Below are 26,491 nucleotides of genomic sequence, written 5' to 3'. Positions count from 1 at the left end.
TTGATAAGAACCTTTTTGTTGAAGGCAGAGAAGAAGAACATCCAGTAGCCCTAACCAAGAAAGAAGTCAAAGAAGTCAGCATTCAACAGAAATCCAACAATCCGAAGAAGATAAAGCGTGATGGTTGGAGTTATGATCGCGAGTTTACTCCTTTAGGTGAGCCCATCGAAGAAATTCTTGGATATCTGCTCGCGAAGGATATGATCAAACTTCCAAGGATTGTGGATCCTCCCGTCACCATGGGGAAATGGAAAGATTGTTTCTGCGAGTTCCATCGGGCAATGGGGCACGATACTGAACGTTGCTTCGTTCTAAAAAATATTGTACAGGACTACATCGATAAAGAGCTTTTGGTGCCGGAAGAAAGGGAGGGACGAGTTGCAGTCCTGACCAAGCCTCTCCCAGATCACTCTGAAGAATGACAATGCCAATGCCAATGCCTTCTCATTTTGTCAGGACGATATAGTCCTAGTGGTTTTCCTTTTTCAAGTCATCATCCTTTTTTAGGCATCAATAAAATCATCAACTTTTCTCATTTAATTATGACATTCTTCTTGTGGTTGTTCTGTTTTGTTATTATTCTCTCTCCCCCATTACACTGGGACATCCTTTTGAAAATTTGTTTTCAAGCATTCTATATGCAGGCAGGATAAACAAATTCCTCATTTCATGCACTTGTGCATTCATATGTATCAACTCATATTCATTTGCATTCAATTGCATTAATAACAATCTGGTCGGTATTGGGATTTCAACAAACAGTCCCATCACAATTCCTAATGATCCAAAGATCATCGCCAATACTGAACCAAAACCCAGCACTCGAACTGGTATTATTTCAAAATCCAGTATTCAAGCTGGTACATTTTCAACTTTTTGGAAAACCGAGTTCCGACTCGGGTTTTTATTCAAATCATTTTCCTTTGTTGATCCGGGTTCCGACTCGTGATCTCTCTACTTTACTCGAGCCTTGACTCGATTTCTTCATTTTCCTTTGTTGATCCGGGTTCCGACTCGTGATCTCTCTACCTTACTCGAGCTTTGACTCGATTTCTTCATTTTCCTTTGTTGATCCGGGTTCCGACTCGTGATCTCTCTACTTTACTCGAGCCTTGACTCGATTTCTTCATTTTCCTTTGTTGATCCGGGTTCCGACTCGTGATCTCTCTACCTTACTCGAGCCTTGACTCGATTTCTTCATTTTCCTTTGTTGATCCGGGTTCCAACTCGTGATCTCTCTACTTTATTCGAGCCTTGACTCGATTTCTTCATTTTCCTTTGTTGATCCGGGTTCCGACTCGTGATCTCTTTACTTTACTCAAGCCTTGACTCGATTTCTTCATTTTCCTTTGTTGATCCGGGTTCCGACTCGTGATCTCTCTACCTTATTCGAGCCTTGACTCGATTTCTTCATTTTCCTTTGTTGATCCGGGTTCCGACTCGTGATCTCTCTACCTTATTCGAGCCTTGACTCGATTTCTTCATTTTCCTTTGTTGATCCGGGTTCCGACTCGTGATCTCTCTACCTTATTCGAGCCTTGACTCGATTTCTTCATTTTCCTTTGTTGATCCGGGTTCCGACTCGTGATCTCTCTACTTTACTCGAGCCTTGACTCGATTTCTTCATTTTCCTTTGTTGATCCGGGTTCCGACTCGTGATCTCTCTATTTTATTCGAGCCTTGACTCGAACTCTTCATTTTCCTTTGTTGATCCGGGTTCCGACTCGTGATCTCTCTACTTTACTCGAGCCTTGACTCGAACTCTTCATTTTCCTTTGTTGATCCGGGTTCCGACTCGTGATCTCTCTACTTTACTCGAGCCTTGACTCGAACAAATCATTTTCCTTTGTTGATCCGGGTTCCGACTCGAGATCTTTTCGAGCTTGTCATTCTCTTTTGTTGATCCGGGTTCCGACTCGTGATCTCATTACCTTACTCGAACCCTGATTCGAGTTCTTCATTTTCTTTTGTTGATCCGGGTTCCGACTCGTGATCTCATTACCTTACTCGAACCCTGATTCGAGTTCTTCATTTTCTTTTGTTGATCCGGGTTCCGACTCGAGATCTCCTTATCTTATCCAAGCTCTAATTCAAGTCTTTCATTTTCCTTTGTTGATCCGGGTTCCGACTCGTGATCTCATCATCTTATTTGAGCTCTGATTCAAGCCTTCCATTTCTTTTGTTGATCCGGGTTCCGACTCGAGATTTCTCTATTCATTTGAGCTCAGATGCGAGCTCTTCATTCTCTTTTGTTGATTCGGGTTCCGACTCGAGATCTCTCTATTCATTCAAGCTCAGATTCGAGCTCTTCTTTTGTTGATCCGGGTTCCAACTCGTGATCTCTAAATTTTATTCGAGCTCTGACTCGAACTCATCATTCTCCTTTGATTAATCCAAGTCATTTCAATCATCAGGGTCTGTCAATCGCTCAAATTTGATATTTTGCCCTCCAAATTTCAATTTAAATCCTCAAATCAGGCAATTCTCCAATTTCGACCTCTGGGTCACCCAATTTTCAATTCTCAATTTCAATTACCAATCTCAATTCTCGACCTTCGGGTCAATCAATTTCCAATTCTCGACCTTCGGGTCTATCAATTTCCAATTCTCGACCTTCAATTTCCAATTTTCGACCTTCGGGTCTATCAATTTCCAATTCTCGACCTTCAATTTCCAATTTTCGACCTTCGGGTCAACTAATTTCCAATTCTCGACCTTCGGGTCAATCAATTTCCAATTCTCGACCTGCGGGTCAACCAATTTCCAATTTTCGACCTTCGGGTCAATCAATTTACAAATTTCGACCTCTGGTCAAATCAATTCTCAATTTCGACCTTCGGGTCACACAATTTCGACCTTCGGGTCAATCAATTTCCAAATTTCGACCTTTAGGTCAACCACTTCTCAATTTCGACCTTTTTGGTCAAATCAATTCTCAATTTCGACCATCAGGTCATCCAATTTCGACCTTCGGGTCATTCAATTTTCAGCAACCAATTTTCAATTTCGACCTTCGGGTCAATCAATCTCAATATCCAATTTCAATCATTTTCTCTTGCGAGAGACCCTTTTTAGGGAGAGTTCGAGGGAGCTCGTTCTTTTCGCATGCTATCCAATTTGTTCACTTAGCCCCTTTTAGGGAGAGTTTGAAGGGACTCGCGTCTTTGTGAACCGTTTGCAAAACAATTTCCAATTTCACACGAGGAACCCTTTCAAAGGGAGAGGCTCGACGGAGACTCGCTTTTCTTGTGACCCCCCAATTTAATACTAGGCCATTTTTCGTCATGAAAGACCCTCTTTGCAGGGAGAGTGTGATGGACTCGTTCCTTTCATGACCCAATTTTCAGACCTCACTATTATCGGCCCCCTTTCCATAAGAGAAGCCTAATATTAGGGAGCTTTGACGAAAGCTTAATTTCTCTTCGAAAGTTCGTTTTGCAAACACCTTCTCTTTAGGGAAGAGAGGAGTATTTCTCATTTCCCATTCAGGTAAGGGCTAAGCCTGAGTCTCTCTTTTTGGGGAAAAAGAGAGGAGAATTTTTCATCACGGATGCGTTGAGCCGGATTTCAAATACTCACTTTCACTAAGGATTTCAAGAAAATTTTGTCAATTTGTCAAATTATTTACTGATTTCAGAATCTTTATTGCACTAGTCAGTTTACCCTCAGCATCACTTCCAAAAGAGCGAAGCTTTTGCGAAAAGGGATTCAAAATTCAAATTCTTTCTATTGGCCAACCAAAAGGATGAAGGATAAATCCTCGATATGGCCAGAAAAGAAGATTCAAGGTTAATGAAAAGCCGTAGATGATCGATATTGATCGCAGTCAATGGCGCATCGTTAAAGGCTATTCTTGTAAGGACGAGACAGTGGAAATATCCTGAGTGCTAGAAAAGAGAGAATTCACCCAAACCCTGTCTCCTCAGAATCACCTAAGCTGCAATTAAATATCCGCAAAAGGGATCTCTCACCTGTCGTCAAGATGAAGGCGAATTAGGCAAGTAGACCCCCGGGGCCAAAGAAGATTCGAAACATCTCCAAGATGACGGAGTTTGTGACGGATCCTTCCAGGGAAAGTCCAAAGCACTATCGAGATGAAGGCAGATGCGATGAACCTCTCGACAATCCCTAAAAGATATTTAATTTCAGCTATCGCCCAAAGATCTCCAAACCCATCATCCAAGAAGGATCGAAACATCTCCAAGTTGAAGGAGTTTGTGACGTATCCTTCCCAAAAGAGAGAAAGAGAGGAAAAAGAAAGAGAGAAAAAGTCAGAACATCTCCAAAATGAAGGAGAATGTAGCAAAAACCCAGAGAGCCAAAAGAGTGCAGAAAGATTGTCAAGAGAGAAGCTCCCAGGATATCAAACTGCCAAATTTATCAAGAATCCTCTTTAAATTTGTGAAATTCTATTATCAATACTCTTTCATCAATTGCTTTCACAATATCAAAATTCTCTTCCCTGTTCATATCAAGGAAATTGATAGCTTCCTTGAAGAAGGTCAATCGCAAGCAATTTGGATGCTAAATCTTGATTCTACGAAGTGAACCATATTTGGAGGTAATGCTTTGGGTAGAAAAGAAAGAATATCTTTGCAAAAATGTGCAACATTTTCAAAAATTTTGAATCAACAGCAAAATTTCCAACATTTTGACAATATTTTCTAGCTATCCTGACATGAAGTGAGAGCTCGATATCCGTCTTCGATGCATCCTGACACCAATTTTAAATCCCTCCTAAGGACTTGATTCCTTCCCTTCTTTGAGAGCATGAACTCTCAAATTTGCACACTTCCCTGTGTCCCCACTGTCCCACCATAGACAGTCCCATTTCGGTTCGAGGTCGAACCACCAATCATTTCCCGCAAAAGGCAATTTCAAAAGCTAATTTTAGTCTCAGCAATGAGACGCCCAAAACCAATCCCTTTTCAAGCTTTAGGGACCCCATTTTCCTTCCTTTTGCAAAAACCCTATTGGATTTATTGTGCAAAATCCAAAGGTTTCATCATGGTCTCTTCCTTCGAGGATTCCATTCATTTTCCACCCGATCAGGATAAGGTACAAACCTGAGCCTCACTCAAAGAGGTATTTCATTTTCCGCCCGATCAGGATAAGGGTACAAACCTGAGCCTCAATCAAAGAGGTATTTCATTTTCCACCCGATCAGGATAAGGGTACAAACCTGAGCCTCACTCAAAGAGGTATTTCATTTTCCGCCCGATCAGGATAAGGGTACAAACCTGAGCCTCCTTTGATGAGGTATTCCATTTCAACGCCCGATCAGGATAAGGGTACAAACCTGAGCCTCCGTCGATGAGGTATTTCATTTTCCGCCCGATCAGGATAAGGGTACAAACCTGAGCCTCAATCAAAGAGGCATTTCATCTTCCGCCCGATCAGGATAAGGGTACAAACCTGAGCCTCAATCAAAGAGGTATTTCATTTTCCGCCCAATCAGGTTAAGGGTACAAACCTGAGTCTCATTTCAATGAGATATTCCATCCCCCAGTCAGGTTAAGGGTCAAACCTGAGCTTCGTTCCATGCGAGGTATTTCTGTCCCATCAGGTTAAGGGTCAAACCTGAGCTTCGTTCCATGCGAGGTATTTCTGTCCCATCCAGGTTAAGGGCATAAACCTGAACTTTGCTCTCACAGAGCAAATCGTTCATCTTCATTCTTCGCTTCATATCTACCATCTTCCTCGGGCTAATTTCTTCACACCCAGTCAGATCCTTCTAACTGGGGCATTTTTATATATAGCCCAAATTTGGTGTGTTTTCTTTGCCACTAAGCTCGGCCATGAGCCGGCTTAGTAGCAAAGAGGGGCATCCAAAAGATGTTTTGAACTTGGGAAAATGTCTAGTTTTTAATATGATTTTATCAGATTTTTCTGATTTTTTTTAATGTCTGAAAAAAATCCGAGATGTCGGTACACGTGTCAGAGCCTAATTTGGGCCTCTGAGATCTTGGATCGACTTAGGTCTATGGTTTCTCTTTGTGTGTTGCTCCAAATCCGAAACTGTAAAAAGTGAAAGTTATGTACGTGGTGTCCTCTGTTTGCATCTAAAAGCCTGTAATTTTTAGAATAGTGTTGACCCCTGCTTCGGATTTTTCTTGTCATCCCCCTGTTTTGCTACATTTGTCTGTTCTGTTAGTTTAGGCAGGAATAGTTATATTTTTATCGGTGTTTATGTTGATCAAATGCCAAAGTCATAAACATGAAAGTTGTTCATGTAGGTGTCGTGCATAGCTCTGATTAATTTCATAAATTTCCATGGCCGTTTTATATTTTTTTAGCATTTTTCATTCGATTAGTAGGATTTTTACCTCTGTCAGAACTAAATCCCTGTTATTGAACTCACCATGGCCCAAATCCCGAGGCTGTAAAAACCAAAAATGTTCCATTTCGGGTCTTTTAGCAGTCTGCAAAATATCAGAAGTTTCCATGGTGTAAATCTTGCATTATCATATTAGGCATTGCATTTGGTTCGGATCCATAGGCAAAATCCATCATTTTAGGACTTTCCTTGAATTTTAGCATTTAAACCATATCATTTCGTGATTTTTAGCATTCTAGGTTGTTTATCAGAGTGTTTAGATGCTTCATACCGAATTTGGTGCAATTTGGAATCCATTTGAGGTTCGGATCATCCATAATACCAAAACAGGGTCCCGCAGGACCCGGATCCAAGTGAAAAACAAGCGAAAATCGTTATTTTTGATAAATTGCAAAATACCAAATTCTGATTTTACAGTCTTAATGTGTCTAGCAGCATGTCATCATGTCTCTTACTGCATTTCATCATCATTTGATTCAATTTGAACTTCAAAATCTCAATTTTACCAAGTTTTCCTTCAAAAAACCCTGATTTTAAAGGTATAACTTTATAATTAGGGGTATTTTGGTCATTTTGACCCCAATTCCGAATTTCAAACTGTTTTCCACTGAATTCCCTGCATTTACATCATTTCAAAACATCAAGGAAGCATGAGAATAGGGTTTATATACAATTAAATCCAATAATTTCATAATATTATTGGAAAATCTTGGAAAAACCCACATATTTGAGCTAACTTTATTTCAAGCTTGGCAGGGACATTCCAAAGAAGGAGCTGAAGTCTGCAAATTTCTTTTATTTCCTTTATTTAGTGATGTAATAATGTAAATTTTGGAATAAGAGATTTAATTTCCTGCTTAGACTAGGATGCATATCATATAGTTTGATTTTATGCAATATCCTGATTATATGATTCATGCATTTTATTTCAAAAGCACTATGGATGTTCACGAATGGCACGTGCACCAACTCTTAGGGAGTTGATGGACTCGGTGGGATCCATATTTACGGCCCTAGTCGGAATATGGACGAGACCCAGATCCATCATCTTTCTACTAGTCACATTGAGCCTACACTCTTAGGCTATCTTAAAATGCACATCATATTTCCAAAGTTTTCAAAATCATGTGCATCAAATCAACTAAATTCTGAACATATTCATGGCCACAGTCAGGATATGTGAAAAATTTATTTTGACTTAATGCACATTTTTCCAACAAGTTTCTTAGAAAATCTTTCAAAGTGCATTCATTCACTCATATCATTTGCATCATGAAATCATTGGTTTTCTCATGATTTTCTCAAGAAAACTTCATTCTCAAGAAAATCGATTTCTCAAGAAACTCTGAGGATTTTCCAAAATCGGATTTTCCAAAATCGGTTTTTTCCAAATCAAAGTTTTCCTGTGATTTTCCTTGAAAATATTATTTTCTTAAGATGCTTTCGAAAAGAATTTCTCATCTTTCTCCAAGATCAAAATCGACTTCCAAGTATTTCAAGGGTAAAATTCCCAGGATTTCAATTTCCCAAGTTTGAATTTCCTTCTCCAATGAGTTTTCCTATAAATTTTCCATCATGTTCCTAAGAAAATTCTCAAAGTCCAAGTTTTCCTTAGAAGTGTTGTCCTTTTCCAAATGTTCGCCTTTTCTCAAGAATCACTTCTATTTTCTCAGGATTTTCAACCATTCATGATTTTCCCACAACTTTATGAACTTTCCCGAGATTTCAAATCTTTTTCATCTGAGTTTCCTGAGAAATTGACTTTCATCTTTTTCCTGAGAGATTCTTTTCAACTCCAAATATTTTCCAAGCATGCATCATATATTCCAACTTACATTTTACAAAATCTCATAGCACATGCCTGAATTCTCTGTGCATTTAGGATAGAACATAACTTTGATAATTTAACTAAGTCAAGCACGATTTTGGTCCTTGGTTTGATTACCCCTGTTAAAGGCGGCAGGAACGGTCGAACCTCGTACCGACAGGTCGAGCCCCATCCCATGGATTTTCCCGCAATTTTCAAAAACGGAGGCGAGTATTTTAAAACAATTTCCAAAATCCGGTCAAAGTTTGAAGCGCGAAAGCGTTTCTCCCTCTCTCTCTTCCGCGAGGAAGGGAAGGCGGGTGAAAAATTTCGCGACGATAACAGGTTTGGCGACCGTGAGGGGACCTGTCCTTGTCTGACCTAAATTATGCTTGACTTAGTTCAATTATCAAAATTATGTTCATAAAATGTCAGCTCTTTTACTTTCAATATCATGTGAGCCTAGGAGCCTAGATTCTGACCTAGCTGACATTGATTGCATATAGCTTAGGCATGGTTTGGTAGGACCAGATTGAGGAGAAATTTTCATGCTCACATAGACTTAGGTCTAAATACAATCCTCCTCAATTTAGGATCTGAATGCAAACAATGTATGCTTCTTCAAAATTTTCAAAATCTATCTCTCTAGGACTTAGAGCCCTCTATTTCTTGCATGTGATCATTTTTTCAAATCTCCATTACCTATCATTACCCGGTCTTCACGTTGCTGGGCTCTCTTCCAGAACCATAGTTCGGGACAGAGCCTCACAACTGGGCCAACTATTTGGGTTAACACCCCCCTACCACGTACCGCGGGACACAGTCCGAAGTATATCGGTAGGCGCTCAAGGATGTTGGAAAACCTTACCCTAGAACCGGAGTTGAAACTCTATGCCACGTACCTCGGATTTCGATTCGAGTATATCGGCATAACTGCATTGGACAAAGATGATCTGAACCTAGAGTTAGGATTAAGGTCCTACAGCTGTTTTCAAATTGATGCATCTAGAGTCAGCCTTTTAGGGAGTGCTGAATGTGCATAAATGTTTGTGCAGGATGTGATTGTATGTGTATGATTTCCTCAAATTTTTACATTTCCCAATATTTTCCAACTTATTAGGCCTTTTTCAAAACATCCTTATTTTCCACGAGATCTTTTCTCAAACCCTGGATGATTTTCTCAAATATCCCATTTCTTTCAAAACTCCAGGTGATTTTCCATTCTCTCGTTCTACTGGATCTCGGATTTCCAGCCTTATTCCAATCCTGCCTGCAAATTTTTGAAATTTCAAATTTTGCTTCAAAAACTTTTCCATATCTCCCAGTATATCTTCCAAATTTTATCCAAATTTTTGACATGTCCTTCCAATTCCATCATTTGTTTTTCCCTCAAGAGTGTTGGTTTCAAAATTCTTTTTTCCCATCAGGCTAAAACATCCCATGTTGTTCTGCAGAGGGCATTGGCATAGTTGTGTGATCCTGACAAGATCAAAGACCGTGCGTGCTACTTCAGCACATTAGTTACAGACAGTGAGTGAGAAATGGATTCCATAAAGTCTGTCAAAGAGGGAGCTCAGACCATCAAGGAGGAGATTGATCCCGCCATATATCGGTTGTTCAAAAGAATGATGATTGAGATATTATCCGAGCAAGCTGAAGCCAATTTCGGAAAAGTTCCTGTTAAAGAAGGGGCATCGATCACCATCCCTATGAGCATCATTGGAGATCACAACAGGGCAACCAGTTCTAAACCCAGCAACAACAGAGGCAGTCAAAGCAGCAAGTTAGAAGAGTCTAAAGATTTGAAAGGAAAGTATTCTAGAATCCAGAATAGACCTTTTCAATCCAGCCCTCAGCAAAAGGAAAAAAATCAAGGAAAACCAAAGCGCGGAAACTGGAGCGGCGATCGAGATTTCACTCCTATAGACAAGCCACTCGACGAAGTCCTTGAATACATGTTGATTAAGGGATTAGTGAAGCTCCCAAAGGCCACAAGTCCTCCCACCATCATGGGAAGGTTCAAGAATCAGTTTTGCAAATTCCATCGGGCAGTAGGGCATGGCACGGATCATTGTTTTGTCCTCAAAAATATTGTACAAGACTGTATTGATAAGAACCTTTTTGTTGAAGGCAGAGAAGAAGAACATCCAGTAGCCCTAACCAAGAAAGAAGTCAAAGAAGTCAGCATTCAACAGAAATCCAACAATCCGAAGAAGATAAAGCGTGATGGTTGGAGTTATGATCGCGAGTTTACTCCTTTAGGTGAGCCCATCGAAGAAATTCTTGGATATCTGCTCGCGAAGGATATGATCAAACTTCCAAGGATTGTGGATCCTCCCGTCACCATGGGGAAATGGAAAGATTGTTTCTGCGAGTTCCATCGGGCAATGGGGCACGATACTGAACGTTGCTTCGTTCTAAAAAATATTGTACAGGACTACATCGATAAAGAGCTTTTGGTGCCGGAAGAAAGGGAGGGACGAGTTGCAGTCCTGACCAAGCCTCTCCCAGATCACTCTGAAGAATGACAATGCCAATGCCAATGCCTTCTCATTTTGTCAGGACGATATAGTCCTAGTGGTTTTCCTTTTTCAAGTCATCATCCTTTTTTAGGCATCAATAAAATCATCAACTTTTCTCATTTAATTATGACATTCTTCTTGTGGTTGTTCTGTTTTGTTATTATTCTCTCTCCCCCATTACACTGGGACGTCCTTTTGAAAATTTGTTTTCAAGCATTCTATATGCAGGCAGGATAAACAAATTCCTCATTTCATGCACTTGTGCATTCATATGTATCAACTCATATTCATTTGCATTCAATTGCATTAATAACAATCTGGTCGGTATTGGGATTTCAACAAACAGTCCCATCACAATTCCTAATGATCCAAAGATCATCGCCAATACTGAACCAAAACCCAGCACTCGAACTGGTATTATTTCAAAATCCAGTATTCAAGCTGGTACATTTTCAACTTTTTGGAAAACCGAGTTCCGACTCGGGTTTTTATTCAAATCATTTTCCTTTGTTGATCCGGGTTCCGACTCGTGATCTCTCTACTTTACTCGAGCCTTGACTCGATTTCTTCATTTTCCTTTGTTGATCCGGGTTCCGACTCGTGATCTCTCTACCTTACTCGAGCTTTGACTCGATTTCTTCATTTTCCTTTGTTGATCCGGGTTCCGACTCGTGATCTCTCTACTTTACTCGAGCCTTGACTCGATTTCTTCATTTTCCTTTGTTGATCCGGGTTCCGACTCGTGATCTCTCTACCTTACTCGAGCCTTGACTCGATTTCTTCATTTTCCTTTGTTGATCCGGGTTCCAACTCGTGATCTCTCTACTTTATTCGAGCCTTGACTCGATTTCTTCATTTTCCTTTGTTGATCCGGGTTCCGACTCGTGATCTCTTTACTTTACTCAAGCCTTGACTCGATTTCTTCATTTTCCTTTGTTGATCCGGGTTCCGACTCGTGATCTCTCTACCTTATTCGAGCCTTGACTCGATTTCTTCATTTTCCTTTGTTGATCCGGGTTCCGACTCGTGATCTCTCTACCTTATTCGAGCCTTGACTCGATTTCTTCATTTTCCTTTGTTGATCCGGGTTCCGACTCGTGATCTCTCTACCTTATTCGAGCCTTGACTCGATTTCTTCATTTTCCTTTGTTGATCCGGGTTCCGACTCGTGATCTCTCTACTTTACTCGAGCCTTGACTCGATTTCTTCATTTTCCTTTGTTGATCCGGGTTCCGACTCGTGATCTCTCTATTTTATTCGAGCCTTGACTCGAACTCTTCATTTTCCTTTGTTGATCCGGGTTCCGACTCGTGATCTCTCTACTTTACTCGAGCCTTGACTCGAACTCTTCATTTTCCTTTGTTGATCCGGGTTCCGACTCGTGATCTCTCTACTTTACTCGAGCCTTGACTCGAACAAATCATTTTCCTTTGTTGATCCGGGTTCCGACTCGAGATCTTTTCGAGCTTGTCATTCTCTTTTGTTGATCCGGGTTCCGACTCGTGATCTCATTACCTTACTCGAACCCTGATTCGAGTTCTTCATTTTCTTTTGTTGATCCGGGTTCCGACTCGTGATCTCATTACCTTACTCGAACCCTGATTCGAGTTCTTCATTTTCTTTTGTTGATCCGGGTTCCGACTCGAGATCTCCTTATCTTATCCAAGCTCTAATTCAAGTCTTTCATTTTCCTTTGTTGATCCGGGTTCCGACTCGTGATCTCATCATCTTATTTGAGCTCTGATTCAAGCCTTCCATTTCTTTTGTTGATCCGGGTTCCGACTCGAGATTTCTCTATTCATTTGAGCTCAGATGCGAGCTCTTCATTCTCTTTTGTTGATTCGGGTTCCGACTCGAGATCTCTCTATTCATTCAAGCTCAGATTCGAGCTCTTCTTTTGTTGATCCGGGTTCCAACTCGTGATCTCTAAATTTTATTCGAGCTCTGACTCGAACTCATCATTCTCCTTTGATTAATCCAAGTCATTTCAATCATCAGGGTCTGTCAATCGCTCAAATTTGATATTTTGCCCTCCAAATTTCAATTTAAATCCTCAAATCAGGCAATTCTCCAATTTCGACCTCTGGGTCACCCAATTTTCAATTCTCAATTTCAATTACCAATCTCAATTCTCGACCTTCGGGTCAATCAATTTCCAATTCTCGACCTTCGGGTCTATCAATTTCCAATTCTCGACCTTCAATTTCCAATTTTCGACCTTCGGGTCTATCAATTTCCAATTCTCGACCTTCAATTTCCAATTTTCGACCTTCGGGTCAACTAATTTCCAATTCTCGACCTTCGGGTCAATCAATTTCCAATTCTCGACCTGCGGGTCAACCAATTTCCAATTTTCGACCTTCGGGTCAATCAATTTACAAATTTCGACCTCTGGTCAAATCAATTCTCAATTTCGACCTTCGGGTCACACAATTTCGACCTTCGGGTCAATCAATTTCCAAATTTAGACCTTTAGGTCAACCACTTCTCAATTTCGACCTTTTTGGTCAAATCAATTCTCAATTTCGACCATCAGGTCATCCAATTTCGACCTTCGGGTCATTCAATTTTCAGCAACCAATTTTCAATTTCGACCTTCGGGTCAATCAATCTCAATATCCAATTTCAATCATTTTCTCTTGCGAGAGACCCTTTTTAGGGAGAGTTCGAGGGAGCTCGTTCTTTTCGCATGCTATCCAATTTGTTCACTTAGCCCCTTTTAGGGAGAGTTTGAAGGGACTCGCGTCTTTGTGAACCGTTTGCAAAACAATTTCCAATTTCACACGAGGAACCCTTTCAAAGGGAGAGGCTCGACGGAGACTCGCTTTTCTTGTGACCCCCCAATTTAATACTAGGCCATTTTTCGTCATGAAAGACCCTCTTTGCAGGGAGAGTGTGATGGACTCGTTCCTTTCATGACCCAATTTTCAGACCTCACTATTATCGGCCCCCTTTCCATAAGAGAAGCCTAATATTAGGGAGCTTTGACGAAAGCTTAATTTCTCTTCGAAAGTTCGTTTTGCAAACACCTTCTCTTTAGGGAAGAGAGGAGTATTTCTCATTTCCCATTCAGGTAAGGGCTAAGCCTGAGTCTCTCTTTTTGGGGAAAAAGAGAGGAGAATTTTTCATCACGGATGCGTTGAGCCGGATTTCAAATACTCACTTTCACTAAGGATTTCAAGAAAATTTTGTCAATTTGTCAAATTATTTACTGATTTCAGAATCTTTATTGCACTAGTCAGTTTACCCTCAGCATCACTTCCAAAAGAGCGAAGCTTTTGCGAAAAGGGATTCAAAATTCAAATTCTTTCTATTGGCCAACCAAAAGGATGAAGGATAAATCCTCGATATGGCCAGAAAAGAAGATTCAAGGTTAATGAAAAGCCGTAGATGATCGATATTGATCGCAGTCAATGGCGCATCGTTAAAGGCTATTCTTGTAAGGACGAGACAGTGGAAATATCCTGAGTGCTAGAAAAGAGAGAATTCACCCAAACCCTGTCTCCTCAGAATCACCTAAGCTGCAATTAAATATCCGCAAAAGGGATCTCTCACCTGTCGTCAAGATGAAGGCGAATTAGGCAAGTAGACCCCCGGGGCCAAAGAAGATTCGAAACATCTCCAAGATGACGGAGTTTGTGACGGATCCTTCCAGGGAAAGTCCAAAGCACTATCGAGATGAAGGCAGATGCGATGAACCTCTCGACAATCCCTAAAAGATATTTAATTTCAGCTATCGCCCAAAGATCTCCAAACCCATCATCCAAGAAGGATCGAAACATCTCCAAGTTGAAGGAGTTTGTGACGTATCCTTCCCAAAAGAGAGAAAGAGAGGAAAAAGAAAGAGAGAAAAAGTCAGAACATCTCCAAAATGAAGGAGAATGTAGCAAAAACCCAGAGAGCCAAAAGAGTGCAGAAAGATTGTCAAGAGAGAAGCTCCCAGGATATCAAACTGCCAAATTTATCAAGAATCCTCTTTAAATTTGTGAAATTCTATTATCAATACTCTTTCATCAATTGCTTTCACAATATCAAAATTCTCTTCCCTGTTCATATCAAGGAAATTGATAGCTTCCTTGAAGAAGGTCAATCGCAAGCAATTTGGATGCTAAATCTTGATTCTACGAAGTGAACCTTATTTGGAGGTAATGCTTTGGGTAGAAAAGAAAGAATATCTTTGCAAAAATGTGCAACATTTTCAAAAATTTTGAATCAACAGCAAAATTTCCAACATTTTGACAATATTTTCTAGCTATCCTGACATGAAGTGAGAGCTCGATATCCGTCTTCGATGCATCCTGACACCAATTTTAAATCCCTCCTAAGGACTTGATTCCTTCCCTTCTTTGAGAGCATGAACTCTCAAATTTGCACACTTCCCTGTGTCCCCACTGTCCCACCATAGACAGTCCCATTTCGGTTCGAGGTCGAACCACCAATCATTTCCCGCAAAAGGCAATTTCAAAAGCTAATTTTAGTCTCAGCAATGAGACGCCCAAAACCAATCCCTTTTCAAGCTTTAGGGACCCCATTTTCCTTCCTTTTGCAAAAACCCTATTGGATTTATTGTGCAAAATCCAAAGGTTTCATCATGGTCTCTTCCTTCGAGGATTCCATTCATTTTCCACCCGATCAGGATAAGGGTACAAACCTGAGCCTCACTCAAAGAGGTATTTCATTTTCCGCCCGATCAGGATAAGGGTACAAACCTGAGCCTCAATCAAAGAGGTATTTCATTTTCCACCCGATCAGGATAAGGGTACAAACCTGAGCCTCACTCAAAGAGGTATTTCATTTTTCGCCCGATCAGGATAAGGGTACAAACCTGAGCCTCCTTTGATGAAGTATTCCATTTCAACGCCCGATCAGGATAAGGGTACAAACCTGAGCCTCCGTCGATGAGGTATTTCATTTTCCGCCCGATCAGGATAAGGGTACAAACCTGAGCCTCAATCAAAGAGGTATTTCATCTTCCGCCCGATCAGGATAAGGGTACAAACCTGAGCTTCAATCAAAGAGGTATTTCATTTTCCGCCCAATCAGGTTAAGGGTACAAACCTGAGTCTCATTTCAATGAGATATTCCATCCCCCAGTCAGGTTAAGGGTCAAACCTGAGCTTCGTTCCATGCGAGGTATTTCTGTCCCATCAGGTTAAGGGTCAAACCTGAGCTTCGTTCCATGCGAGGTATTTCTGTCCCATCCAGGTTAAGGGCATAAACCTGAACTTTGCTCTCACAGAGCAAATCGTTCATCTTCATTCTTCGCTTCATATCTACCATCTTCCTCGGGCTAATTTCTTCACACCCAGTCAGATCCTTCTAACTGGGGCATTTTTATATATAGCCCAAATTTGGTGTGTTTTCTTTGCCACTAAGCTCAGCCATGAGCCGGCTTAGTAGCAAAGAGGGGCATCTGTAAACACCCCAAATTTTCACTCACCTCCCCAACATTTCCACCAAGCATCATCATCCAGCCTCTGAAATCGCTGGAGGGCAAAATGGTCATTTTCTGAGCCGGACCTTGCAAAAGTCCAAATTTCATCTGCAACTCTCAAAATTTCTCTAATTTTAACTCAGATGTTCAAAATTTTATTCCTGACAGGAGAAAGACATCTCCAGAGTCTTGGTTCAAGATTATATTGCATAAGACATGACATTGCATATCATTGCATGAGCATTTTAAATCACTGCACTGCACAGCATGTCATTTCGAGGTCCAGAACTCTCGATTTCAAAATCTTCAATCCAGATTAGAATTTTAACTCTTTTCAAAATTGATTTCAAAACCCTGGGTCTTCAAAATTATCAAATTTTCCCATTTTACCCCCAGGACTCTGAATTTTAAAATATTTCCTCAGGAAAACCATCTGGATAGTTTTCAATATGGATTTCAGTCACTTCACCTCAGATTTTGCCCTTTTCACCAATTTCAAATATCTCCTTTTTACAAAATCGCCCCACAAGGGCCAACTCTTTCCAAAATTCCTGTTTTGCCCATTAGTCCAGATTTTATGAAAATTCCAAAAAGAAGTTGTTGTTTTATCCTTATTTCAATAAAGAAGCAATGTGGGACCCACACTGAGGTGGTGTCACACAAGCTTTCCTTTTGAAAATTTGAATTTCGAAAAAACCCAAAAATATAGGAGCCTTGTCCCTTGGATTGGTGCCACTTGTCCTTTCTCTCTCCTCTCATCCACATGCCAAGTGTCAGTGTGGGGCTACCTTCAGAAGCCGCCACATGTCATCCCATTTTATCTGCCATGTGTCACCCTATCCATCCTGCGCCATGTGTCATTTCAAAGACTACTAGAAGATGCCAAGTGTCATAGGTTGTCCTGTCTAGAAAAAGTGGAGTTTGTCTCCTCTGAGGTGGCGCCACTTGAAGTGTGTCTCCTGCAGGGGACACGTGTCAACCCCTCCTTCCTTCTCGAAAAGTAGCCTGACACATGTCTCTCCCTATTTTTTTCAGAAAAGTAGGAAACATGTGTCACTCCTAAATTCCTACAAAAAAGGTAGGCTTGTCTCCTCTGAGGTGGCGCCATCTGGAGTGTCTCCTGTAGAGGACACATGGCAAGCTCTCATTTCCTCAGAAAAAGCAAGTGCCATGTGTCATTTTCTGTTTTCTTCAGAAAAGCTAGAATTCAAATATTCAAAAATCCCCATAGGTGGCGAAAATCAAGAACTCCTACCTTTTTCATCCTGTCTGAGATGGCACCACATGGCTTGGCCCTCCTTCTCACCCCTCTGCCACGTGTCATTCTCTGCTTCTTTCAGAAAAAGTAGAGAACACATGTCCTCTCCCTACTTTTTTTAGAAAAGTAGGAGACACATGTCACTGCCCTCTTTTTCCTCCCTCTTGCCACATGGCATTGTAGGAGCCACCCTAATATGGTGCCACATGTCCACCCTCCATTCCTCCAGGTCTAACCTCCATTTGAATTTCAAACTTCCCGCTGAGGTGGCGCCATTTGAGAAAGCCTCTCCAGACAGCTGACACTTGTCCGCCACATGTCCAGATCTCCTTTCACCAGAAAAAGCAAAATTCAAATTCCTCTGAGGTGGCGCCTTCTGAGCCCACTGCTCTGTCCTTCTGACATGTGTCAAACACCTTTTGAGGTGGCACCATTCCAGGACTCCACTTGGCTCCATTTTCATTTTTTATTTTATTTTTAATAAAGGTAGCCCACCATGAGGTGGCGCCACCTGAGGACTCCCTACAAAAGGTGAGTTTGAATTTCAAATTCCAAGAGAGCACCCTCTGAGGTGGCGCCTTCTGGGAGCTCCCTGCAGAGAGAATCAAGCTAACTTTTGAAAAATTCCAAATTCCCCCCGCTGAGGTGTCTCACCCACAAAATTTCCATTTTTTTATTTTTCTCAAAAAATCAAAATAGCCTTTTGAGGTGGCGCCATCTGAGGGCTCCCTGCAAAAGCCAAATTCGAATTTCAAACCCCCAGATGGCACCCCCTGAGATGGCGCCACATGGAGGGCTCAGATTGAACCTGTTTGAATTTCAAAAAATTTCAGAAAAATTATAAAAACAAGGGTTCACGCCCAGCCTAGGGGGGATCATTTTTTTAGCTCTTGTGAATCTGCAAAATCCGACCTAGCCTTCCTAAAATCCGATTTTGAACCTTGGAAATCGTGCCCCCCTTTGGCTCATTGAAGAAAGGTGGAGTAGAGCTCGTGCTGTGGCGAATTCGATTCCAACAGAGGTCGATTTTTGTGAACCATCCGAAGCTTGGAGCGAAGGACGAAGGAAGCTCGTGATAGCTGCCCATTTCAAGAGCTCCTACGCTGCGTAACGAAACAAGGTGCACTCCTTTTCCCCTTGATGTGATTCTATAATCCGAATCGGGAGTCGTTTGAAGAAAAAGCTCATCCGAGGGATGGATTGAGCTATTCTCATAAAACGACATATATAAAAATGTTTCATTATGCTTCCTTGATGATTTTAACATTCATATAGTTAGCTAGGTTTAATTTGCATTTTATTTCATTCATTTAGCATATTTCATGAATTAATTAGGATTAATTTAGCCTTTATTTCAATTCTGCTTATTTTCAGTAGGTCTCTGTTTTTGTCAGTCAGTCCACACGTCATTTCATGCATTTGTTTTTTATTAAAAATCCCAAACAAATCACGGAATGCGCCCTTAGGTGTCCCTGAAATTTTGCCAAAAATTCGGAGGCATTTGAATTTGTTTACTGTGGTAAACGTTCAAAATGGCAAGTCGGGTTTTGTTACCCGGGATACGTTTTGAAAGTCATTTTCCGAATTATAAAATCTAGATATCCCTCATGGGAGATCCGATTTCCGATCCGAAAGATGTTTTGAACTCGGGAAAATGTCTAGTTTTTAATATGATTTTATCAGATTTTTCTGATTTTTTTTAATGTCTGAAAAAAATCCGAGATGTCGGTACACGTGTCAGAGCCTAATTTGGGCCTCTGAGATCTTGGATCGACTTAGGTCTATGGTTTCTCTTTGTGTGTTGCTCCAAATCCGAAACTGTAAAAAGTGAAAGTTATGTACGTGGTGTCCTCTGTTTGCATCTAAAAGCCTGTAATTTTTAGAATAGTGTTGACCCCTGCTTCGGATTTTTCTTGTCATCCCCCTGTTTTGCTACATTTGTCTGTTCTGTTAGTTTAGGCAGGAATAGTTATATTTTTATCGGTGTTTATGTTGATCAAATGCCGAAGTCATAAACATGAAAGTTGTTCATGTAGGTGTCGTGCATAGCTCTGATTAATTTCATAAATTTCCATGGCCGTTTTATATTTTTTTAGCATTTTTCATCCGATTAGTGGGATTTTTACCTCTGTCAGAACTAAATCCCTGTTATTGAACTCACCATGGCCCAAATCCCGAGGCTGTAAAAACCAAAAATGTTCCATTTCGGGTCGTTTAGCAGTCTGCAAAATATCAGAAGTTTCCATGGTGTAAATCTTGCATTATCATATTAGGCATTGCATTTGGTTCGGATCCATAGGCAAAATCCATCATTTTAGGACTTTCCTTGAATTTTAGCATTTAAATCATATCATTTCGTGATTTTTAGCATTCTAGGTTGTTTATCAGAGTGTTTAGATGCTTCATACCGAATTTGGTGCAATTTGGAATCCATTTGAGGTTCGGATCATCCATAATACCAAAACAGGGTCCCGCAGGACCCGGATCCAAGTGAAAAACAAGCGAAAATCGTTATTTTTGATAAATTGCAAAATACCAAATTCTGATTTTACAGTCTTAATGTGTCTAGCAGCATGTCATCATGTCTCTTACTGCATTTCATCATCATTTGATTCAATTTGAACTTCAAAATCTCAATTTTACCAAGTTTTCCTTCAAAAAACCCTGATTTTAAAGGTATAACTTTATAATTAGGGGTATTTTGGTCATTTTGACCCCAATTCCGAATTTCAAACTGTTTTCCACTGAATTCCCTGCATTTACATCATTTCAAAACATCAAGGAAGCATGAGAATAGGGTTTATATACAATTAAATCCAATAATTTCATAATATTATTGGAAAATCTTGGAAAAACCCACATATTTGAGCTAACTTTATTTCAAGCTTGGCAGGGACATTCCAAAGAAGGAGCTGAAGTCTGCAAATTTCTTTTATTTCCTTTATTTAGTGATGTAATAATGTAAATTTTGGAATAAGAGATTTAATTTCCTGCTTAGACTAGGATGCATATCATATAGTTTGATTTTATGCAATATCCTGATTATATGATTCATGCATTTTATTTCAAAAGCACTATGGATGTTCACGAATGGCACGTGCACCAACTCTTAGGGAGTTGATGGACTCGGTGGGATCCATATTTACGGCCCTAGTCGGAATATGGACGAGACCCAGATCCATCATCTTTCTACTAGTCACATTGAGCCTACACTCTTAGGCTATCTTAAAATGCACATCATATTTCCAAAGTTTTCAAAATCATGTGCATCAAATCAACTAAATTCTGAACATATTCATGGCCACAGTCAGGATATGTGAAAAATTTATTTTGACTTAATGCACATTTTTCCAACAAGTTTCTTAGAAAATCTTTCAAAGTGCATTCATTCACTCATATCATTTGCATCATGAAATCATTGGTTTTCTCATGATTTTCTCAAGAAAACTTCATTCTCAAGAAAATCGATTTCTCAAGAAACTCTGAGGATTTTCCAAAATCGGATTTTCCAAAATCGGTTTTTTCCAAATCAAAGTTTTCCTGTGATTTTCCTTGAAAATATTATTTTCTTAAGATGCTTTCGAAAAGAATTTCTCATCTTTCTCCAAGATCAAAATCGACTTCCAAGTATTTCAAGGGTAAAATTCCCAGGATTTCAATTTCCCAAGTTTGAATTTCCTTCTCCAATGAGTTTTCCTATAAATTTTCCATCATGTTCCTAAGAAAATTCTCAAAGTCCAAGTTTTCCTTAGAAGTGTTGTCCTTTTCCAAATGTTCGCCTTTTCTCAAGAATCACTTCTATTTTCTCAGGATTTTCAACCATTCATGATTTTCCCACAACTTTATGAACTTTCCCGAGATTTCAAATCTTTTTCATCTGAGTTTCCTGAGAAATTGACTTTCATCTTTTTCCTGAGAGATTCTTTTCAACTCCAAATATTTTCCAAGCATGCATCATATATTCCAACTTACATTTTACAAAATCTCATAGCACATGCCTGAATTCTCTGTGCATTTAGGATAGAACATAACTTTGATAATTTAACTAAGTCAAGCACGATTTTGGTCCTTGGTTTGATTACCCCTGTTAAAGGCGGCAGGAACGGTCGAACCTCGTACCGACAGGTCGAGCCCCATCCCATGGATTTTCCCGCAATTTTCAAAAACGGAGGCGAGTATTTTAAAACAATTTCCAAAATCCGGTCAAAGTTTGAAGCGCGAAAGCGTTTCTCCCTCTCTCTCTTCCGCGAGGAAGGGAAGGCGGGTGAAAAATTTCGCGACGATAACAGGTTTGGCGACCGTGAGGGGACCTGTCCTTGTCTGACCTAAATTATGCTTGACTTAGTTCAATTATCAAAATTATGTTCATAAAATGTCAGCTCTTTTACTTTCAATATCATGTGAGCCTAGGAGCCTAGATTCTGACCTAGCTGACATTGATTGCATATAGCTTAGGCATGGTTTGGTAGGACCAGATTGAGGAGAAATTTTCATGCTCACATAGACTTAGGTCTAAATACAATCCTCCTCAATTTAGGATCTGAATGCAAACAATGTATGCTTCTTCAAAATTTTCAAAATCTATCTCTCTAGGACTTAGAGCCCTCTATTTCTTGCATTTGATCATTTTTTCAAATCTCCATTACCTATCATTACCCGGTCTTCACGTTGCTGGGCTCTCTTCCAGAACCATAGTTCGGGACAGAGCCTCACAACTGGGCCAACTATTTGGGTTAACACCCCCCTACCACGTACCGCGGGACACAGTCCGAAGTATATCGGTAGGCGCTCAAGGATGTTGGAAAACCTTACCCTAGAACCGGAGTTGAAACTCTATGCCACGTACCTCGGATTTCGATTCGAGTATATCGGCATAACTGCATTGGACAAAGATGATCTGAACCTAGAGTTAGGATTAAGGTCCTACAGCTGTTTTCAAATTGATGCATCTAGAGTCAGCCTTTTAGGGAGTGCTGAATGTGCATAAATGTTTGTGCAGGATGTGATTGTATGTGTATGATTTCCTCAAATTTTTACATTTCCCAATATTTTCCAACTTATTAGGCCTTTTTCAAAACATCCTTATTTTCCACGAGATCTTTTCTCAAACCCTGGATGATTTTCTCAAATATCCCATTTCTTTCAAAACTCCAGGTGATTTTCCATTCTCTCGTTCTACTGGATCTCGGATTTCCAGCCTTATTCCAATCCTGCCTGCAAATTTTTGAAATTTCAAATTTTGCTTCAAAAACTTTTCCATATCTCCCAGTATATCTTCCAAATTTTATCCAAATTTTTGACATGTCCTTCCAATTCCATCATTTGTTTTTCCCTCAAGAGTGTTGGTTTCAAAATTCTTTTTTCCCATCAGGCTAAAACATCCCATGTTGTTCTGCAGAGGGCATTGGCATAGTTGTGTGATCCTGACAAGATCAAAGACCGTGCGTGCTACTTCAGCACATTAGTTACAGACAGTGAGTGAGAAATGGATTCCATAAAGTCTGTCAAAGAGGGAGCTCAGACCATCAAGGAGGAGATTGATCCCGCCATATATCGGTTGTTCAAAAGAATGATGATTGAGATATTATCCGAGCAAGCTGAAGCCAATTTCGGAAAAGTTCCTGTTAAAGAAGGGGCATCGATCACCATCCCTATGAGCATCATTGGAGATCACAACAGGGCAACCAGTTCTAAACCCAGCAACAACAGAGGCAGTCAAAGCAGCAAGTTAGAAGAGTCTAAAGATTTGAAAGGAAAGTATTCTAGAATCCAGAATAGACCTTTTCAATCCAGCCCTCAGCAAAAGGAAAAAAATCAAGGAAAACCAAAGCGCGGAAACTGGAGCGGCGATCGAGATTTCACTCCTATAGACAAGCCACTCGACGAAGTCCTTGAATACATGTTGATTAAGGGATTAGTGAAGCTCCCAAAGGCCACAAGTCCTCCCACCATCATGGGAAGGTTCAAGAATCAGTTTTGCAAATTCCATCGGGCAGTAGGGCATGGCACGGATCATTGTTTTGTCCTCAAAAATATTGTACAAGACTGTATTGATAAGAACCTTTTTGTTGAAGGCAGAGAAGAAGAACATCCAGTAGCCCTAACCAAGAAAGAAGTCAAAGAAGTCAGCATTCAACAGAAATCCAACAATCCGAAGAAGATAAAGCGTGATGGTTGGAGTTATGATCGCGAGTTTACTCCTTTAGGTGAGCCCATCGAAGAAATTCTTGGATATCTGCTCGCGAAGGATATGATCAAACTTCCAAGGATTGTGGATCCTCCCGTCACCATGGGGAAATGGAAAGATTGTTTCTGCGAGTTCCATCGGGCAATGGGGCACGATACTGAACGTTGCTTCGTTCTAAAAAATATTGTACAGGACTACATCGATAAAGAGCTTTTGGTGCCGGAAGAAAGGGAGGGACGAGTTGCAGTCCTGACCAAGCCTCTCCCAGATCACTCTGAAGAATGACAATGCCAATGCCAATGCCAATGCCTTCTCATTTTGTCAGGACGATATAGTCCTAGTGGTTTTCCTTTTTCAAGTCATCATCCTTTTTTAGGCATCAATAAAATCATCAACTTTTCTCATTTAATTATGACATTCTTCTTGTGGTTGTTCTGTTTTGTTATTATTCTCTCTCCCCCATTACACTGGGACATCCTTTTGAAAATTTGTTTTCAAGCATTCTATATGCAGGCAGGATAAACAAATTCCTCATTTCATGCACTTGTGCATTCATATGTATCAACTCATATTCATTTGCATTCAATTGCATTAATAACAATCTGGTCGGTATTGGGATTTCAACAAACAGTCCCATCACAATTCCTAATGATCCAAAGATCATCGCCAATACTGAACCAAAACCCAGCACTCGAACTGGTATTATTTCAAAATCCAGTATTCAAGCTGGTACATTTTCAACTTTTTGGAAAACCGAGTTCCGACTCGGGTTTTTATTCAAATCATTTTCCTTTGTTGATCCGGGTTCCGACTCGTGATCTCTCTACTTTACTCGAGCCTTGACTCGATTTCTTCATTTTCCTTTGTTGATCCGGGTTCCGACTCGTGATCTCTCTACCTTACTCGAGCTTTGACTCGATTTCTTCATTTTCCTTTGTTGATCCGGGTTCCGACTCGTGATCTCTCTACTTTACTCGAGCCTTGACTCGATTTCTTCATTTTCCTTTGTTGATCCGGGTTCCGACTCGTGATCTCTCTACCTTACTCGAGCCTTGACTCGATTTCTTCATTTTCCTTTGTTGATCCGGGTTCCAACTCGTGATCTCTCTACTTTATTCGAGCCTTGACTCGATTTCTTCATTTTCCTTTGTTGATCCGGGTTCCGACTCGTGATCTCTTTACTTTACTCAAGCCTTGACTCGATTTCTTCATTTTCCTTTGTTGATCCGGGTTCCGACTCGTGATCTCTCTACCTTATTCGAGCCTTGACTCGATTTCTTCATTTTCCTTTGTTGATCCGGGTTCCGACTCGTGATCTCTCTACCTTATTCGAGCCTTGACTCGATTTCTTCATTTTCCTTTGTTGATCCGGGTTCCGACTCGTGATCTCTCTACCTTATTCGAGCCTTGACTCGATTTCTTCATTTTCCTTTGTTGATCCGGGTTCCGACTCGTGATCTCTCTACTTTACTCGAGCCTTGACTCGATTTCTTCATTTTCCTTTGTTGATCCGGGTTCCGACTCGTGATCTCTCTATTTTATTCGAGCCTTGACTCGAACTCTTCATTTTCCTTTGTTGATCCGGGTTCCGACTCGTGATCTCTCTACTTTACTCGAGCCTTGACTCGAACTCTTCATTTTCCTTTGTTGATCCGGGTTCCGACTCGTGATCTCTCTACTTTACTCGAGCCTTGACTCGAACAAATCATTTTCCTTTGTTGATCCGGGTTCCGACTCGAGATCTTTTCGAGCTTGTCATTCTCTTTTGTTGATCCGGGTTCCGACTCGTGATCTCATTACCTTACTCGAACCCTGATTCGAGTTCTTCATTTTCTTTTGTTGATCCGGGTTCCGACTCGTGATCTCATTACCTTACTCGAACCCTGATTCGAGTTCTTCATTTTCTTTTGTTGATCCGGGTTCCGACTCGAGATCTCCTTATCTTATCCAAGCTCTAATTCAAGTCTTTCATTTTCCTTTGTTGATCCGGGTTCCGACTCGTGATCTCATCATCTTATTTGAGCTCTGATTCAAGCCTTCCATTTCTTTTGTTGATCCGGGTTTCGACTCGAGATTTCTCTATTCATTTGAGCTCAGATGCGAGCTCTTCATTCTCTTTTGTTGATTCGGGTTCCGACTCGAGATCTCTCTATTCATTCAAGCTCAGATTCGAGCTCTTCTTTTGTTGATCCGGGTTCCAACTCGTGATCTCTAAATTTTATTCGAGCTCTGACTCGAACTCATCATTCTCCTTTGATTAATCCAAGTCATTTCAATCATCAGGGTCTGTCAATCGCTCAAATTTGATATTTTGCCCTCCAAATTTCAATTTAAATCCTCAAATCAGGCAATTCTCCAATTTCGACCTCTGGGTCACCCAATTTTCAATTCTCAATTTCAATTACCAATCTCAATTCTCGACCTTCGGGTCAATCAATTTCCAATTCTCGACCTTCGGGTCTATCAATTTCCAATTCTCGACCTTCAATTTCCAATTTTCGACCTTCGGGTCTATCAATTTCCAATTCTCGACCTTCAATTTCCAATTTTCGACCTTCGGGTCAACTAATTTCCAATTCTCGACCTTCGGGTCAATCAATTTCCAATTCTCGACCTGCGGGTCAACCAATTTCCAATTTTCGACCTTCGGGTCAATCAATTTACAAATTTCGACCTCTGGTCAAATCAATTCTCAATTTCGACCTTCGGGTCACACAATTTCGACCTTCGGGTCAATCAATTTCCAAATTTAGACCTTTAGGTCAACCACTTCTCAATTTCGACCTTTTTGGTCAAATCAATTCTCAATTTCGACCATCAGGTCATCCAATTTCGACCTTCGGGTCATTCAATTTTCAGCAACCAATTTTCAATTTCGACCTTCGGGTCAATCAATCTCAATATCCAATTTCAATCATTTTCTCTTGCGAGAGACCCTTTTTAGGG

The 26,491-nt window shown here is 40.5% G+C and overlaps 1 pseudogene; it reads left to right on the top strand.

Moving 5' to 3' along the window:
- The window catches only part of LOC149822447 (K(+) efflux antiporter 5-like), a 122,004-nt pseudogene that overhangs the window by 72,741 nt on the left and 22,772 nt on the right, over window positions 1–26,491 (top strand).

The sequence above is a fragment of the Nuphar pumila genome, chromosome 11 (genome assembly GCF_984573655.1).
Source record: "Nuphar pumila chromosome 11, dmNupPumi1.hap1.1, whole genome shotgun sequence".
Lineage (NCBI taxonomy): Eukaryota > Viridiplantae > Streptophyta > Magnoliopsida > Nymphaeales > Nymphaeaceae > Nuphar > Nuphar pumila.
This window is presented reverse-complemented; position numbering and strand designations above follow the sequence as displayed.